This window comes from Onychomys torridus, chromosome 19 (genome assembly GCF_903995425.1).
Source record: "Onychomys torridus chromosome 19, mOncTor1.1, whole genome shotgun sequence".
Taxonomy (NCBI): Eukaryota; Metazoa; Chordata; class Mammalia; order Rodentia; family Cricetidae; genus Onychomys; species Onychomys torridus.
Window position 1 is genome coordinate 57,742,214 of NC_050461.1, and position 19,979 is coordinate 57,762,192.

The window sequence follows — 19,979 nt, forward strand, 5'->3', positions numbered from 1 at the left end:
GTTGAGCAGTGGACCTGTCTTATCTCAGGCTTCTCCCTGTTGGGAAGCTCCCTTAGCTCTTCAGTCTTCTTTGCCTTTCTAGATAGGTTTGTGTTGTATCTTCTTAATTTAATGTTGTCATGCCATCTCAGTCTAGAAATGCACCCATTTCTTCTGGCTCTTTGAAAAGTAGGCTTTCAAACCATCCCCTGATGCTGTGGATTTCATGGATATCTGTTGCACTGACTCCCTTTTATCTCTTATCATTCTCTGCCTCTTTTTTTCTTTCTCATTCTTTTGGTTAGTTCGACTAAGAAATTTTTGCTCTTATGTTTTCAATCATATCTTTGCTTCATTGGTTGTTTGTAACTTTCTCTTGGTCTCTTAATGTCTCTCTTGGTATTTATCTACTCATTTTGGATTTAACTTACTGTTTTCGTAAGACCATGAGGCATATGAGTAAGTTATGTGAAAAGTCCCTTTCTTTTCTTTCATTGTGAACACTTGGAATCATCTCTGCCAGATCTCAGAAGTCCTGAGGGGCTGTGCTTTGATTTTCACTCAATGTTAATAAGCTTTAGGTTCCATCTTAATTCCTTCAATGACTTGAAGTGCATTAAAGAGTGTCTCATGAAATTTCCAAATGTCATATGTTCTCTTAATTGCTTCCTATGATCTGGTAAGATACAGGGAATTTTTTCATGCTATTTGTGAAGGATTGTCTTGTCCTACAATTTGATCTACTTCAGAGACAGATCCATGAATTGCTAAGAGGGAATGTGTATTTCCTTCCTATAGGATGGAACACTATACAGATAGTTAAGTACATTTAATCTAGGGTATAGTTTACCTCTGAAGTATCTTTGTTGCTTTTTTTCCCCTGAATAATATATATTGAGAGGCAAGTGTTAGGGCCACCCATCACTACTATATATGGACCTATCTACACCTTTCTCCAAATTAATGTTTGTTTTATGTAATTGGGTGTCACTATGCTGGATATATTATATGTTTAAAGTCATGGCTGATGGTTCTTTTTTATTAATATATAGAAACTTTCTCTACTTTTGATTAATTTTTGCTTAAAACTTATTTTATGAAATAATATAGAATACTTCTATTTAAACCTGACTCCTATTTTCTTGAAGTTTTAACTTCCACCCTTTCACTTGGAGTCTGCATGTCTTTGCCGGTCAGGTGTGTTTCCTGTTGAAAATAAATGGTTGGATCTTATGTCATAATTATTATATTTGATTATTTGAAATTTATTTACTCATGTATTTATTATTCAGGGGTATGCACAACTGGCAGTAGTCTCTTCTCTCCTTTTACCATATGGATTCAGGGGATAAATTCAAGTCATTAGGCTTAGCAGCTCCTAGATCATCTTTTATAGCCTTCATTTTTTAAAAATCTATTCAGATGACCATTTACATTCAGAGTTTAAAACAAGGGTCTAATGAGTCCTGCAGTTTTGTTGGTTGGTTTGAGTACTGTTTCAATTCCTTCCAGTTGATGTACTCTTCTTTGTGTGCTTGTGATTGACATCATTGTCTGTCTTCCTCTTAGTATAGGATCTTTCTCACTATCTTCAGCACACTTGGTGGTCATAGATATTATTAGTTTACACTTATCCTGAAATTTAGTTTTATCTATTGAAAAAAGAGACCTTTTCTGTACATAGTAAGGTTGGCTATAGTTATTTACTTTGAAATGCATTTGCATTTCCACTGGCAGATCTTTTGTTAGTGTACAGAGTTTGCACCTGTGAGAGAGTTGTCATTTTTCACTTACAACTTTCAACACTGTTTCTTCTGGAATTTTAGCATTCTGACTATAACATGTTACAGTATTCTCTGGCCATATCTAAGTTGGGATTCCAGCTGTCTCTCATGTTTGGCTATATGTTTCTTTCCCCAGATTTGAAGATGTGTCTGTTGTATATTTTATTGAATATATATTCTATGATTTTTAGTTACTTATTGCAATGACAAAATACCAAAGAAAAGCAGATTATGAAAGGAAATATTTATTTTAGCCTATGGTTTGAAGGTATAGTTAGTCACAATGGAAGTCATGGCAGTGGGAACTTGAACCATCTGGTCACATTGCATCTGCAATCAGGAATCAAAGAGAGATGAATGTGCATGCTCAGATGCCATTCCCCTTTTTGTGCAGTATGGGACCAACTCATGGGATGATGTCCATTTTTAGGACATATCTTTCCAACTTAATTAACCTAATCTAGATAATCCTCCACAGATATGCACAGGGATTTATTACATGATGGTTCTAAATTCCATCAATTTTACAATCAAGATTAATCATCCCATGGACCCTTGGTGGTTATTTCCACTTGTTATGCCTTATGGATGTGCAGTTTCATTTTCCTAATCATGTCCCAGAGTTCATAGAAACAGTAGTCATGCATATTTATGTTTTTAAGCTATTCCAGTCACAAAATAATATATCTCCAACCTTATCTTCCATTCCAAATATTCTTTCTTTTCTTGATATTATCTGTTGGTAAAGGGGAAATACACCTTCCATGGTGGATGTGTAGAGGCCTGAGGACAACCTTGCAGGATTGGTTCTTCTTTCCCACCTTTAAATGGATCCTTGGGATGGAATTCAGGGCACCAGGCTCATGAAGCATGCACCTTGACTCTCTAAGCCATCCGGTAAGCACCCTCCCCTCATTTTTTCTTGCTTGGTTTTCTTATTCAACAATTTTGCCAATAGTTCATTTTCACTGCTTAATTTCCCATCCATATCACTGAATTTCTGTTTCATGGATATGTATTAAGTTGATTTCTTCTCTTCGTTTATTTTATCCTAATTGAAATCATTGGTCATTTTTAGAAGTAGACATGAACCCGTGGTCTAGGAAGTGAACCCTCTTCAGTACGTTTGGCTCGGGGTCTGAAATGTGGCAGTCTTCCTAAGGAGTTGTGTTCTTGTGGTTGCTCATGTTTCTCAGTTTGGTTTCTGTGCTTTGATCTGCTTGCCTGCTGGTTTGGAACGACATAGCCTCCAGTTTAAGCATGTTCCTGGGCAGGCTATATATAAGGGCTTAATCCTCTATCACTGAGAGGGTGGAGACAAAGCAAATATAGGCTGGTCTAGAACTCAGACTAATCTAGTGTCAGATATCTGTAAGATCAGTCTTCCCTTCTCACTTAACAGCTCATTACCTAACATATTCTAAGGAATTGACACAAACCCAGTATTTTAAAGATGCTATTCAGCTCCAAGACTAAATTATATTGTGAGGAGATGAAATAGGATACCTGTAGAAATTTTGATGATAAATAAACTTGGCAGAATTATAGATTTAAGAATTACTCTGAAAATAATCAAAACTATTTGATTTTGCCAAGGCAACAGAATAAAACTGTGTCTATACTGTCCCTTCCCACTGGACAAAGGCAAAAAGTTGATGTTGAATAAATAATGATGAAGCATTATTATATGATGGGTACTCTTATGAACATAATCAAAACTTGTGAGAACAAAGGGATTGCTTAATTTTGAGGGGTTTGCTGCCATGCCTGACAGCCTGAGTTTGATCCCTGGAACCCGTGTGATGGAAGACAGCCAGTTTCCCCAAGCTGTGCTCTTGCCCTTACAGGCACACCACGAATGCACACACTAGTGCACAATAGTGAAAGTAATTAGAAATTGAAACTTGGCCCGGTGTGGTGATCAATGCCCATCATCCCAGGACTGAGAGACTGAGGCAGGAGAATTGACTAATGACCCATTTTTGTTCATCTTTCAGCATCCTATGTGTTCTTAATCACATGAGATGTCAATAAAGGCAACCACACTTATAAAAATGGTCAGGATACATAGAGCAAATTGACTTTCTACTTCAATTGTGACTTTTATAGTCTGAGTTCACTCATTTGACAGATTTTCTTACAAGATATTTCCCCTATGCAACTATCTCCAGTTGCATTTTCAAATGCAAATATCATCTCTAGGCTTAAAAATCACTAAGTAACATTTGGCAAAATGCCCTATTGAGTAAAGGTTCCTGCCACCAATTCTGATGACTTGAATTCAGGACCCACTTGATAGAAATAAAGAAATGACTTCTACAAGTTGTCCCTACACACACACACACACACACACACACACACACACACCAACACTCGTAACCCACATCATTTTTTTCTAATAGCTTCATGATGTGGTCCCCACCCAGGTCCCTGCTGGTTCTCACAGCCCCTCTGAAGAGCAGCTCACATTATTTATATTCCACTGTAAGTCTCTCCTGCTGCATTTCTGATGGACTTTGAACTTCCAGAAATAGCCCATAATTTAGGACCCAGGAGCAGCACTTCCTTTTCCCTTTGTGTTTGGATTTATCCTTCTAATTATGTCTTCCCTCTATATCTAGATGTTGTGCATGGAAGAAGCTTACAAATTCCTGACCTCTCAGCTACCCTGATCATCCACGTGTTACGTTTTATGGGAAACATTAATTGCACGCCATCATTTAAAATGTTACAACCTAGGTGTTATTTTCATAATCAGTTTCCCTCAGGCAATGAACTCAATCAAATACCAAACACATCAGGAACATATTCAGTTAAAAAAAAGTAAAAGCATTTCAATATGAAAGAAAGAAGTTGAAAGATATTCTGGAAAAGGACAGGCTATTGGTGCCTAAGTTTGATAGGAAAGGCATTTTATTGCTGTATCCTTACGCTGTGCTACTGTTTGACTAATCCAATCCCAGGAAATTAATAAAAGACAATTTAACCAAAGAGAAAACCAGACTGGCCAGACTGGCCCATGTGCTGATCTTGACAGAACATTGTTGGTATCTTAATTCTCTTCCTAACTGTTGTCATTAATTCTCTAGTCATTTATCTTGAATTTGTTGTCTCTGCTTTAAGTCAATATTAATCATAAGAAGAATGTTAATTACATTCATCTCTCTAATTAAATATAATATCTCCCTATTTGCATCCAGGACATTATAGCCCATACATGTATTAAACATGAGATGGGGGCCAGGGACCTCCATAGGAGCTTAGACTGCTGGGGAGCAGACATTCACTGCCCCTACCCCACCTGCCCCTGAGAGAGCCTCAGTCCCCCGTGAAGTGGCATTTGGGCCTACCACTCACTTTGGCTGATGGACTGTCAACAGGTATGATATGAGTAGTGTATGCAAATAAGCTGCCCAGACTGCTTTATCATTTCCTCATTATCTGCTGTGGGGAAATCTGCCAGAGAAAGCTGGTGCATGTCCATTTGTGTCTAAAAGCAAACACAGGACAGAAAAACCGGGCCATGACAGCTACAGCCAAACAGAAAACCTGCAACTAGAGGCAGGGTCAGCCAGCCAAATGACATGAATGTCCACGAATGTGACAAGGTATGGTTCTAACTATGCTGTGGATTCTCAGGGTACATTTCTCTTTGTTGTTCTCTGGCTAATGCGTGGCTAACTGATGGATAATGAGTCCACAGTGATTGCAGCAGGTGCTTTTAACACACAGAAGCACCACCCAAGCACAGGTATGTGGAGCACCTGAGTCTAAGAGAAAGACTTGAGCCATAGTTTTTATAACTTATTTTTTGACTCTTCATCTATGGAATACCTGTAAAGGAAGGGGAGCTTCCAGAGGCAGATGATAGATAGATAGATAGATAGATAGATAGATAGATAGATAGATAGATCGATCCGAAGGAAGGAAGGAAGGAAGGAAGGAAGGAAGGAAGAAAGAAAGAAAGAAAGAAAGAAAGAAAGAAAGAAAGAAAGAAAGAAAGAAAGAAAGAAAGATGGACAGCTATGGGATATCTTTCTGTATGCTGTGAATATGTGTTGCTCCCACTGGCTAATAAATAAAGCTGTTTTGGCCTATGGCAGGGCAGCTTAGAGGTGGGTGGGAAATCCAAGCAGAGTTCTGTAAAGCAGAAAGGAGAGTATGGAGAGACACCTAGCTGCTGCCCAAGGAGTAGCAAGATGCCAGCAGACTGGTAACACCTCGGTCACCTGGCAAAACATAAATAAATAGAAATGGGATAATTTAAGATGAAAGAGCTAGCTAGCAAGAAGCCTGCCATAGACCATACAGCTTATAAATAATATTAAGCCTCTGAATGATTATTTTATAAGTGGCTGTAGGACTGCAGGGCTGGGTAGGACTAGAGAAACATATACTACAACAGACAGCTATATATTGTTATTTTTCTGGAGCTAAAGATAGATATGAGCCTGGGTGACTGCACTGCTCCCAGATGTGATCCAACATGACCTGCCTCTGTGTCAATCAAACACACCCAGCTTTTGCTGTTAGGCAACAGTGATGGGCAGAAGATCCCAGCTTCCTTCATCTAGGCAGACACCAGTACTGCTCCTCTGCCCTTCGAGGTCACATCTCCATGTTCCTTTCCTCAGAACATGAAGAATATCATAGGTGCTAATGTCTAGATGTCCATGAGACAGGGTTAAAGGATGTCTCTTCTAAAGCAGTAGACTGGAGCTAATATTACATTGACCAGCACAAAAATAGACAAGCAGCCATTGATGAATTTCAACTTGATGGCTCATAGTGAATAAGGCCACTAACTGCCTAGCCTTACATTTATTTTACAATAGAATCTCTTGTTCACAACAATGGATCCTTGGGGCGATCATTAAAATACTTGGAAATGAGAGAAGACCATATGTGAACTGACAATATAATTCAGATATAATTCAAATGATTTCAGAATTATATGTAGGATATAAAGCCAACATTAATTCTGAAATGTAAACAGTCTGAGGTATTTTAAAGCAGAATGAGAGAAGAGTTTTCAAAGTCTGAAAATAAAGGCAACCCCAAGGCTCCAGTTGGCAGAGCCCACTCAACACAGAGAGCAGGCTCTTCTCAATCCTCCACAGGCAGTCAGAACAGTGCATCATAGTCTGCCTTACAAATCAGAGTCACAGGCAGGATCTTCTCCAACTACAGGAAAGATCCATGATAGAGAGACCAAATATAACATCTGCAAACACCGAATGACCAAAGGCTCACTTCTAAACAACTCTGAAAGGCAAAGGGACATCTCAAAGCAAAGAAAAAGCCATCTATGAATAAAATCTTAAGTTTATAGAGTTTAAGATCTTCTACCAGGAGGCTATAATCAAATTAACTTGAACTGATAATTATATATTGATTTAGCACATGCTTTGTTCTGGCCTCTGCCCTAGAATTTCCTGTGCCTTCCTTCTGTAATCACTTTACTATTCTTGTCTTAGGCCTATTTTGATCTTAGGTGCCCTCTCTCTCCTCTGTGTGTGTCTTACAAACATATATATGCATATCTACATATGTAAGTCATACATATATGTATATAAACCATACATTTATGTGTAAACCAAGACATACTCAGCTGCTAAGGAATATATTAGGATTACCTGCTTATGCTTGGAAATTAAAAATTGGAAACATTGTCACATCTGTATTTTCAGCAATTACTGGTATTAAATGCAGTTTTTCTCATTGATGCAAATTAAAACCACAAATGATACATATTGGTGTGATGAAATGAAAGGAAAAACCACTCTGACACAGCTATTATAAGACCAGAGAAGATGGCATCAGTGTCAGCAATTTTCAAAAAATTACAGAGAAGGTTAAAAAAAAGCTCGGAACCATGGGTTGAGTACTATAAATCAATTTTTAGGTAATTTTGTGTGATAATATAGCAAACACCCACATTTGTCCCAAAATGAGCCAAGTAAATGATAATATGTTGATACCTTAAGTCATGGTGAATTTGCTATTTGCAGGGCAAATGTCATGATTTTAGAACAGTTTTGATTGTTGCCAAATTCTTGCTTTAATTAACCTAAACCTCATTTCTGTTTATTTTCTTCCACTCAGTATTTCTCTCATCTGGCTTCCTGAACATAGGGCACATGCTAGGGTGCTGATGATGATTTTTCTTGCTGATTTCCTTTACAGATTTTTATAATTGCATTTGAAGTAGTTTGCTGCATGTGTCTTGGTGAGAGACCCATTTGTATGGAGCCTGCTGCTCTCACTGTGGGGAGTTGTAAAGGGGGCCCTTCTGTCATTCAGAGGGAGAGTATCCTTACCCCCCATCACTCCTGAGTTAGCACTGTGAACAAAGAACCCTGAAAGGACCGTGTCAGAGAGTGAGATCCTGAAGGCCGATGGACGTTACAGATAAAGAACCAAAATTATCTCGAGCTGTCTTTAATTGTCAGCATACCATTCATCACTGACCTCTGCCTCTCACCTAATGCCTCTGTGACAATTAGGTTAGGCTTTAGGATGTATGAACTTAGCAGGTAACTGTGCTTTACTACCCAAAGCTAGGGATGTGGGCAGATACCATCTGAAGGCGGTGGGAGAGGTTCCCAGGCTGCACCATCAGGAGCTACCTGATGTTCCCACTGATGAATTTGGTAGCTGTGATGATGTCCATATTCTTTTTCCCTGTGATTCTGAGAGTGCGTGCAACCCTTGCATGGTAGGATACACCATTCAGATTACACTCATTTGTTTGTTCAAGCCGCTAGCACTAACATTTTGTTCATAGTGAACTCCTGTGAACTGCAGGATTCTTCTCTCATCTCCCTCCCTTCCCATGGCTGTCGTCTTTCTTCACTTCACTGAGCCTAAGCACATTAAAAAATAATCATACCAAAATCATTGCCATCCGTTTTAGCCGAAGATTTTAGAGCTTTTTCTTCATTTCTCCCATCATTCCTCCAAAAGAAGCCAGCATTTTCCTTCTCTCAGATCTCCCCCAGCTCCACAGCAGACCCTCCTGACACTGGCAGACTGTCCACACCTGAGAGTATCTTCAGAACTGACTTCAAATATGAAATAGACAGGGCTCAGAAAACAAAACTGGCAGTGAAGAGCGATCCACGTTGTAAGCTGAGCCCAGTATCAGTAACGGCTAAGCACCATGGTGGCCTCAAGGTGTCGTCATTTGTTGTTGAGAATAAAAGTGTTCAGCGTTCAGAAGGACGCTGCAGGAGAAGCAATAAATGGTCCCTCTTAATAATTCTATACACAAGCTTCAGAAGGTCCCCACGGTAAACAAACCGAGGAGCTAGGAGGGAAATGCTGAGTGTGGGAGAGGTGATCAACTAATTACATAATTATTGGAAAATATTAAGGCAAACAGCCGTCTGGGGGGGGGGGGGGAGCTATTCACAGGAATGAGTTCTCACAGGATGGCCCCCAAACAATAAAGGAGAGTCTGCTTGCATGCATCAGGGAACTAAATATTTCATGTTTCATTGCCAAGCTCATTTAAATGCACTCCTCTGAATAATTTTAAAGCTCCAAGAGTTTTAAATGTGATATTTCATTTCAACTTGCAAGATTTTAAAGTATAAAGATGAGGGGTATATTTCTCTCTTCCTCATAACCTCAGGTTCAAAATGTGGAGGTGAAACCAGGGGACGCTCAGGACAGTGTATGAAAAGCCAGAGTGTCCATCCTGAACTTAGACTGAGTGTATTTTCGTTCCTTCCAATGAGATGGGCTGGTTGTTGATATTAAAATCTCACTCAGGACATGGGCTGGCATCCTTGTTTTCATTAAATGGTTGCCTCTCAGCAGGAAGTCAGACAAACTGGAAGCCTGTGTGGCTCTGTGTGACTTTCTGTAGGAAGTGTCCATAAAAGGGTGTGGGATTGTGAATAAGCCTTTTGGAAGAAAAATGAAGGCTCCCATTGTGTGAGACAAGGAAAGAGGCCAGTGTTTGAGAGTGAGCTGCTAATCTTTTGTCAAATCATGGGAGCAAAATGCATGGGGCCAACTCAAAAACCCAGCTGCATCTTCTGAGTTTAGTCCCTTCATAGAGCAGAGTCAAGCTTCTGTTGCCGAGGAAAACCACAGTCCTACAATGTTTGTGATTAAAATTAATTACTTCAAATTTTATAAAATATGTATCATGGCATAAGTCACCCTGAACCCAGCCACCCTTTGCTAAAGACTCAAATGAAAGGAACTGCTCACTGACTAGAAGTTATGATTTCTGACACACTGTCTCCTCCCTGAACATATCATGGCACCCCATGGCTACTCACTCATGTGCATGCCACATTCTGTAAGCCAATGTTGTAGCCACTACACACCCAAGCCAGACCTCTGCTTCAGTAAGGTGAGTCTCTGGGAGATCAAATGGCAAATACCAAGCACATCACACTCAGCAATGACTGACAGCTCACATTCCCATGCTGCCTTGAGGCCCTCATCTCCTCTGTAAGTTTTGTTTGCCTCCTGAGCCTGGCCCTCCCATTGGATTCAGGACAAACTTAGGTTACAAGGCTTCACTGCTCCTAGACACATGAAGCCTGTAGTTCCCTGGCCACTCTAAACTCAGCTCCATCTTGGCCTCTATACACGAACAAGGCCTCCAGCTACTCAAACACACAGCTCCTGTTCACATAGAATCAAGGCCATGCTCTGACATTGGTCAGTTGTACAGTTCTAAAAGTCCTATGTCGAATTAGAGATTACAGACTCTTACTAAGTATAAGGCCAGAATGAGACACTTTAAATGGCTAAAGTTCTTTTTATGGACAGTAGCTCAAATATTAGAATTGAATACATTTATTAGATGTATTGAATTCCTGCTATGTCTGAGAGCTGTCTTTTCAATGGATTAATTATTACTGGCAGGGGTGAACCATATTTTACGCTCCGTTGCCTTCAGAGATTGACAGAACCACACAACACTGTAGACTGTAGACACTTAACATACAGCAAATAAACAAGAATTTGTTCAGACAATTCCAGGATTAGTTCACCAGTGACATCTTTGTGGAGAACATATGCTGTTGGAAGACACTAACTGTATTGCCTGGATACCTGGGATGTAACTAGCAACTTTTAGAAAACCTAGAATCCTTCCAAACTTTCAATTGCCCAGGATCCAAGGGGGCTCTGCTGTATCCAGTGTGGGATATTAGGGGAAAAAAATCTACGTACACTATGTTCTTATGTCTGTTAACTTTATTCCTCTAAGACAAAATTCTATCAATTCAGCTATGGCTCCACCAGGCATTCAAGGCAGGAACAACTCCAGACATACTAAGCTCTTTATCCATCTACTTTGTTTCTCTGGGATGAAATCCTGCCTCCATAACTGCAGTTACGTCCAGTTCCCCAGCTCACAGTCCTGCTAACAACTAACTCCTATGCTTCCAGCCTCATCTTCATCCTCTGTATGCTCTTTCTCCATCTCTGCTGCTCTCTACTCCTGGCACTCAGAAGACTACTCGAGATCTGCTTACCCTCTCTGGAACCTCTGTCATCCTCCCTTCTCTCTCAACATGGGTTCTGTCTGTGTCTACAGAAAATGCCTGCCTTTTCTTTCCCTGGGCACCTCTTCCCTGCCTCCTCAGGAATGTTGTTTTATCTCTCACCTTGATATGTAAAAACATCTTTTGTTCTCAAAGTGCTCTGGAGAACCACTAGGCTTCCTCAAAGCTAAGGGATGGTCTGAGCTTCTGTGCTAACAGGAAACAAAGCTAGGTGTCTCCTAACAAACAAAGCTAGCTTGTCTCCTAAGCTAAGCAGGGCAATTAGTAACTTAGTAGGTTCAGCAGGTCTGGGGAGCTGAACTGTTTACCAATAGGTCTGGGCATACAAGGATTTCATAGCAGAAGACAGCTAAAATATTAAAGGCTGGGTAACATCAAATATTCATAATAAATGGCTTTGCCATTTGACAGACCCTTGGCCGGTCAAAGTTCAGCTTTAGTACACAGCTGAATCTCTATGATATATTCTTGCAGCCCACAAGACCAAACCATCATCTCTAAGTCTTCTCTCACAGAGGCAGAGGGAGGTGTGGAGAGACAAAATGACAAATGGTAATTTATACAACAGGAAAGTAATGCACTGAGTTCTCCTTACGAGACGGACATTATTAGCACGGCTATAGAGCTGGTTAAATGATTTCATTGTGAGTAGTGGCCATGAGAAATTTTGAAGATAAGGAAGGAAAGACATCTACTGTGGGTAAACAGCATGTGTCTTCAGCCCCCAAGATGGAAACAGCTGACCAAGTTAGAGTCTGGTGATCACAAACACTATCCATAGGTTGAGGGCAGCATGAACTCGAAAAGTGCCTAAGAACAGAAAACAAAATGAACAACAACCACAACAACTACAAAAACACTGGCTTTAGAAGTAAATGTCAACTGTGACCAAATAAATAGCGATTGCTGAAACCCTTGGGGACAGTAGATTCCCTGGCTGCATTTATTAAAACATACAATAGTAACAATAATATTCATTTCAGCTTTCTTCCATCTGTCTTTACTTCAAAGATGTACAGTTTATTGCAGACTCCAACTTTTTTAATGTACAATCTCGGGGGCTGACGGACAGCTTAGTTAGTGTGTGACAGCACATGCCACACAAGCAGGAGGACCTGAGATCAAATCCCAGCATCCAGTACAAGAGCTGGGTGTGGCCATGGATGCCTCTAACCAGCATCACATTAGGGGACAGAGATGGGTGATGGACACTATGAGTTCTCTGACCACCCAGTCAACAGAAACAGTGAGTTTCTGCTTCAGCGAGCCCCTGTCTCATGGCAACGAGGCAGAAAACAAAAAAGAGGATGCCACTGTTTCTCCTCTGGCCTCTGCATGCACATGCATGGGATCATGGACCTGTGTTCTCATTCTCTCTCTGTCTCTCTGTCTCTCTGTCTCTCTGTCTCTGTATATATTCTATCTGTCTCTCTATCTCTACCATAAACCTATCTCTTTTTCTATCATATATATCTATACCTATATCTACCTATCTATCTCTATCATCTACCTATCTCTATTTCTATCATCTCTATCAATCTATCACTCTATCAATCTATCAATCAATCGATCTGTCTATCTATATCTCCTGAACTTGTACCAAGAGTTTAAGGCCCAATCTTCAATCTCTCTTCCAGAGGAAATCAACAAGTTTCTCAGAATTTACAGCAAGAGTCTGTACCCCACCCCCAGTTTCCCTCTCACTGAGATGGAAATGTCCTTCAAAACCTCATCACTAGTTTAAATTGCTATGCCAATATCTCCCAAGAAATCCAAGGCTATATTGTCTATACCACTTCCCACAATGTATCAAAAAAGTTTCCTATTAATTTCTTACTAGCCATTACATCTAAGTTATATTTCATAACAAATTGTAGCTTTTAAAGCAGTGTGTGGGGATTATTTCCTAACAGCCTCATACAGTGGTTCCAATGGCGTGGCATTCTGGGAAGACAGATATTACCCGTGCAGTCAGAAGAATCCACGTTTCCAGGGCCGTATCAAAGAGATGAATGGCCAGACAGAGCAAAGAGGAGCTTTAGGAAGGTAAAGCTTCAGTATAAAATTCCTGCAGTAGCTGCACCTTTGTAAGTCCCCCCAGATCCACAGCGACGACACATTATGGTGATTACATCACCACCACTCTGGTTCCTCCTAGATTTGATTATGACTTACATCTTTTCAACTAATTCTTTTAACCTATTCATGTCACTAAATTTAAAGATTTATCTTGACAGCATAACCACAGAGGAGTTTTTAAAAATCCATTCTGACCAACTCTGCCTATTTCGAGTATTAAGCAACACACCTACCTTCCACGTGAACCCAGGAACGTCATTTGTATTCAGCATGTCACATTTTCCCCTCACTTTCTATTATACCATTTTACTACATTCTCAATTTTTTTATTATATTTTGAGCTGTTTCCTGGGTGTTCTTTGTGGAATATAACTAACATTATGGTTTTTTGCCTATTCAACTTGATTTGGGCTTCTATAGTTAATTTTTTTACCCCGGGTATTATAACTTTTAACTACATGGTTACTACTGAGTTTTAAAAAAGGATTTTTGTCTTTTACATTCCATTTTTCTGGGACTTTATTCTCATTTTGCTCTCAATGGGTCCCTTTGGTGTTTGAAAATATCTAAAAGATATGACAAAAAATTGTTTGTGTAATAAAACCAAGACTTTGGGATATTTTAGGGACACTTTCTATTGATTCATTTCCCTATGTCTAGGCCAAATCGCATCATTTACCTTTTTTTGAAAGCTGGACATCCGTCACAATGGCATGGCCACCTCAGGACTCTGTCCCTTTGCCCTCACAGACAATGTCACTGTCATTTTTCTTCTTGCTGCTGTTTATTGTCACCAGTCCTATAATGTGAATTCTTACCATGTGCGGCCCTCGAGATAGCTATTCTGTTAGTTTAATGGTCAATGCTTAAGACATATGCATTTCCTTAAATTCCTGGAATACTATTTTACCAAGCGTCTCTGTGTACCTGTTGGGCATACCTTAAATGCACAGGCATGTGACTGAAATTGGGTCATACTTGACTTTACACCATTCTGGAACAAAGCCCCAGAGTCAGCCAGAGGTAAGAGCTTAATGCTCTTTTGGGCTGTGTCTGGGAAAATATACAATTCTGAGTTCACACTTGCATGTGTATGTACAGACAACACACACACACACATACACACACACACACACACACACACACACACACACACGGCTTTGTATATCCAAGCATAGTCTCTGCTTCTCATAAACACAAGAACAGTTTGTATTTCAAGGATAGGAGTCAGTGCCCCATGTAGGAAGATAGCAACATCATGAAAACAATTGAAAATTAGAACTGTGGACTCTGAGTGTGGACCAGAACCCACTCTGCACTCAGAAGAGCTTCTAGGAAAAGAAGATCAAACAAAAAACATCTTCCAGCATCTTGATGGCTGGGAAGTCAGAAGCAAACTTAGCCAGTGGGAATCTTTGCCAGTTGGTTTTCTTGATTTGGTACAATCTAGAGTCATCTGTGAAAAGGAAACCCTAATTGAGAAAAAAAGCCTTTCTCAGACAAGTCTCGGGGACATTTTGCAGACTAATGATTGATGTGAGACACCCACCAACTGTGAGTGGTCCCACCGACAGTAGGTGGTCCCACCACTATAGTTCCGGGTTATATAAAACTCAGACTGAGCAAGCCCTGGAGAGTAAGCTACTGAGCAGCATCGCCCCATGGCCTCTGCTTTGGGTCCTGCCTCTAGGTTCCTACTCTGATTTCCTTTCTTAATAGACTGTAAGCCATAAGCCAAATAACTCCTCCAAAGTTCCTTTTGATGGTGGTGTTTCTCTCAGAAGACAAACTAGGACAGTCACAGTGTCAAAGCACACCTTAGTTAATCTCCACGCAGCACTGAGGTCAGTAATTTGCTTTGTCACAGGCAAGGACCAAAGCAACACACCACCATTTGCATATGGAGTAGTGTTGCTTTGTGTCCATATGGTCTCCAAAAAATTCTGAGTTATTATAATTAATAAATGAAGTCATCAAATCCACTACATAAATCAATATGTAAATCTTAAGTACATTTCTACAAAACATCAAATACTAAATTTTTAAAAAAAATTCAGAAGCAATTCAAGACCCTATAAAGATATTAAAACATAATTGTAAATTATGACTGAGAGTTATTGAAAAATAAACCTGGTCTATTTATAGACATTATAAAATTCAATATTGTATAAAAAATATCTTGTTCTTCAGCTAATCTGTAGTTTGTGATCCTCAGTTAAATTTCAATAAGGTCTTTTTAAAAAAATAAAATTTGATGAGCTCATTCTAAAAATTATATGGAAATTAATTCCCCAAAGAATGATAATGATACTAAATTAGAACAAAAATTAACACAAGAGTAAGGCATATTGTAAGACAATAAATATTAAGAAGACATAGTTTTGCTACAAGAATAAAGAGCCTAGAACCAGACACAAACACACATGCACAGTTACCAAATTTGTGATAAAAATTAGAGTCTGCAATAGTCTAGAGAGATGATCATTTCAATTAACTGTTCTGGGTTAATTGGATGTTTATAGATATTTTACTAGACCCTTGTCTCATACCTTAAGCCAACAAATTAATCTCAAATTACTCATAGATCTCAATGAGAAAGAAAATAATACAGGTTGTAAGAAAATATCCTTGCAATGTTAATACAAACCAAGACTTCTTAAAAAGGATGCCAAAAGCAAAACAGTCAGTTCAGGCTACCCTAGTAATGACTGCATCCCATTGAGATACCCTGTTCCCAAGTGTAAGGTACATGACCCCAAAGGGATGATACTTGAGATATGGGATTGTCCCCTAGCTTTCACTTGTATACATGTGAGCAACACACACACACACACACACACACACACACACACACACACACACACACACACACGTATAAATAAAAATAGCAATAATAAAGACTATTTTCTCCAGTTCTGCAGACTGAAATCTGAGTCTGGACCTCCATGTCAGGCCCCTGCTGTGCCTGATCTTTCTGGCTTGGGAGCAGCTACTTCCTTGCTGAATTTTAGCACAGCAGGAAGATGAAGAGAGAACAATCTTATGCTGCTTTTTTTTTTAAAGGCCCCCAGATTTAGACAGAAAAGTCCCATGACCCAATCCAACCTGAACCAAGCCCCACTCCTGAGCTCAGGGCTTTGGTTGGTCGATCTGGGGGATAGGTACCCAATCCACAGCAATGAACAAACTATAAAAGACAACTCTACTGAGCTTTGGCCATTGATCTACCAGTGAGTCAAGTAGTAGCCCACAGCTGGGAGAAGTTACCTGCAGGAGATGTATCTGACAACCTAATACCCAAGATGAAGAAATAATCTTCCAAGTCAAAAGAGGAAAGGCAGAGAAAAAGTAAGGGAAAAAATGGGTCAAAGGCTACCTCTAAATAGCTTTTACTTATCTGAAATAGTGAAATTGCTCCTTAATGGGGAAATATGTATCAAAATTGAAATGTACTCACCTGATGAGATGCCTGAGAAGTTTTCAGAACACAGCAGGGCAGTTGAACATACAACCTAACAGCAATTGTAATAGCATGCACAAGACCTGTGCAAGATTGTCCTGGCTAGTTTTATGTCAAATTGACCCAAGATAGAGTCATCAGAAAGGAGGGAGCCTCCATCGAGAAAATGCCTCTAAAAGATCAGGCTGTAGACAAGCCTGTAGGGCATTTTCTTAGTGATTGATGGGAGAGGGGCCAGCCCATTGTGGATGGTCCCATCCCTGGGCTGGTGGGCCTGGGTTCTGCAAGAAAACAGGCTGAGCAAGTCATGCATAACAAGCCAATAAACAGCACCCTTCCATGGCCTCGGGAACAGCTCCTGCCTCTAGGTTCCTACCCTGTCCTGACTTCCTTCAGTGATGGAGAATGATGTGGAAATATAAGCCAAAAAATAGATAGATAGATAGATAGATAGATAGATAGATAGATAGATAAAATAAACCCTTTCCTCCCCAACTTGTTTTTGGCCATGGTGTTTCATCACAGCAATAGAAACCCTAAGACAAAGATCAAGGAGAGTCTGTTCTCTTTGAGGTAAGGGTACTGGAAGGCTGTCCATGCTCCAGGCAGTGGTCCTATATTCTTGCAAATAAGTGGACTCAGTGCACGGAAAACAGAAACCTATGAAGCTGGAAGAGAACAATGGCCAAGGAATAAGAGTGGAGGGAAATGGGAGTGGACTTGAACAAAACACATTGTGTGCATCTTGAATCTCTCAAACTGCTTAGAAAACTGATAACTAAAGTGAAGACAGCAGACATCTGCTATGACTTGGACATTAAATCTCCCAAATGTATGCATATTTAAGGCATAGTCCCCAGTTTGTGACACTGTTAGGAGATGGAACATTAAGAGGTAGTATCTAGTGGAAGACAAAAAGGCTCCAGGGAGGCTGTCTGTGAAGGACATGGTACCATCCCAATGCTTTGCTCTCTCTATTCTTCACTGCCTCAAGGCAAAAAGCCTTAACCTTGATATGGGTTAGCCCTGCCCTCCAGGCACAGGCCACTACAATTCAGCTCTTAGGATCTGCAGGAGATCCTTACAAGGCTGGGCCCTTAGCATTCCCTTGTGGCTCTCAAGACAGAGGGTAATGCACAAGCTCATCTTGAGAGTGGCTCATGAGGCAGAGAATGAGGCCCTGCCCCTCTGTGATGATATGTAAGCAGCTAATTCTTGCTAGGGGAAGGGAGGCTTTTCTACAGTAGATAACAACCTGCAAGCTGCTCCTTCCTGTATCTAGATAACCCTTTACCCACGTTCCTCTAAGTAATCCCAATTAAACTCAATGATTCACCAAGCTAGACCTGGTAGCATCTTAGTTACTTTTCTGTTGCTGTGGAAAGGCCCTGTCGAAAAGCTACTTGGGGAGCAAGGAGTTTATTGGGCTCACACCTCCACATTACAGTCCATCATCCAAAGAAGTCAGGGCAGGGATTCAAGCAGAAACCTAGAAACAGAAACCTGGAAAGCAGAGCCCATAGAAGAACACTGCTCATTGGATTGCTGCCTGTGGCTTGTCCAGCCTGCTTTCTTACATAAGCCAGGACTACCTGACCAGTGTTGGCACCACCCACAACAAGCATGGTCCTCCCACATCTGTCACTAATCAAGAAAATGGTCCACTACAGATACATGTCTGTGTTTGTGTTTGTGTTTAAGTTGACAAAAACCAACCAGTGCAGCAACTGAGGGTTCTAGAGAGGTAAAAGAGTAACCATGGCAGCAGGAAGGTGTGCTGGCAGGAACAGGAAGCTGAGAGATCACATGACAACTCACAACAACAAAACAGAGAAGGTCTACTGGAAGTGGAGCAAAGCTACACACTCTCAGAGCCCACCCTCAGTGTCCTCCAGTAAGGCCGTAACTTCTCAGCCTCCCTGAACAGGGCCACCAATGAGGGATGAAGTTTCAAATGTCTAAGCCTATGGAGGACATGTCTAATCAACAGAGCTGGGTTTCTTTAGTTAGTCATTTGTGCCATATGTGGAATAAATCTATGTCTGCTCATGTTTCTCCAGGAAAAATCAATGTGAGATCTCCACCATGACCTCCCTGCTTGCCCAGAAGCAGTGCCCTATCTTAGGCCCAAAAGCCAAGGGGAAAAGTAACCAAGAACTAAAATTTTGCAACAGTAAACCAAAACAGTCTATTCCTCTTTACAAGCTGGGTAGCAGAGGCACATGGGCCTTTTAACTTTTGTCCAGTCTCTTCTCTGGCCCCTTCTGCTTTTAATGTCCACATCTTGTTGTCTAGTGTATCTTGTCAATCTGTGTATCTGTTACTCCTTCTATCTTGTTGCTCTTTAAAAGCCGAGATCCTGTTACAACTGTAACATCACAGAAAAGTCAGTTATGTGTGCCCATTGGTCAGGTAGTAGATGCTGGGCCTTCACACCCAAAGAGTCAGACCCCACAGAGAATCAGGGAGTATCTTTCCCAGGAGTGTCTTATTCCAAGGAGGAAGGTCGGTACACTACTTTCAGTATGCTCGAATTGTTTGTATATGAAGAAGGTACAGTTTATAACACCCTCCAGGACACTGTGACAGTTGACATCTTTCATTCTACCAGCTGTAGGACGGCCTTACTTCCAAAGCTACACTGAAGAGCCAGACCCTGCCAGAACACCCTAGCTCCATACCCTTTTGTCTGTTTAGGTTTCTCCTCATTCTCCAATGCTCTCTGGCAGATTCTATTTGATTTACATATGTTTGCTCCCTGCTGGAATGGGAAGCTTTGGGAAGGCCATGTTTCAGTCAGTGCTATAAACCCATAGTTAGGAACACCCTGTTTCAACCATGTACTCTGTGGCTATTTGTAACAGGTCCAGTCTCAGTGATGCACAGTCCTCGGGAGCAGGGCAGAATCAAGCCCTCTTATAAAACATAAACCATTATTTTAGTTCATGAGCTCTTCCCATAGTAGTCTACAGCTTCTGGGATCACTGTGGTAGGCTCGGTGTTTCTGTTCTCTTACCAGACAGCATGACAAACACTGCTCTACACCTAAGCTAACTACTGAAGCCATGCTCCAAGGTAATATTTTAAATAGCCAAACAGCACATTATAAAGATCTCTTTTCCAAAAGTCTTCTACTGTGCTCAC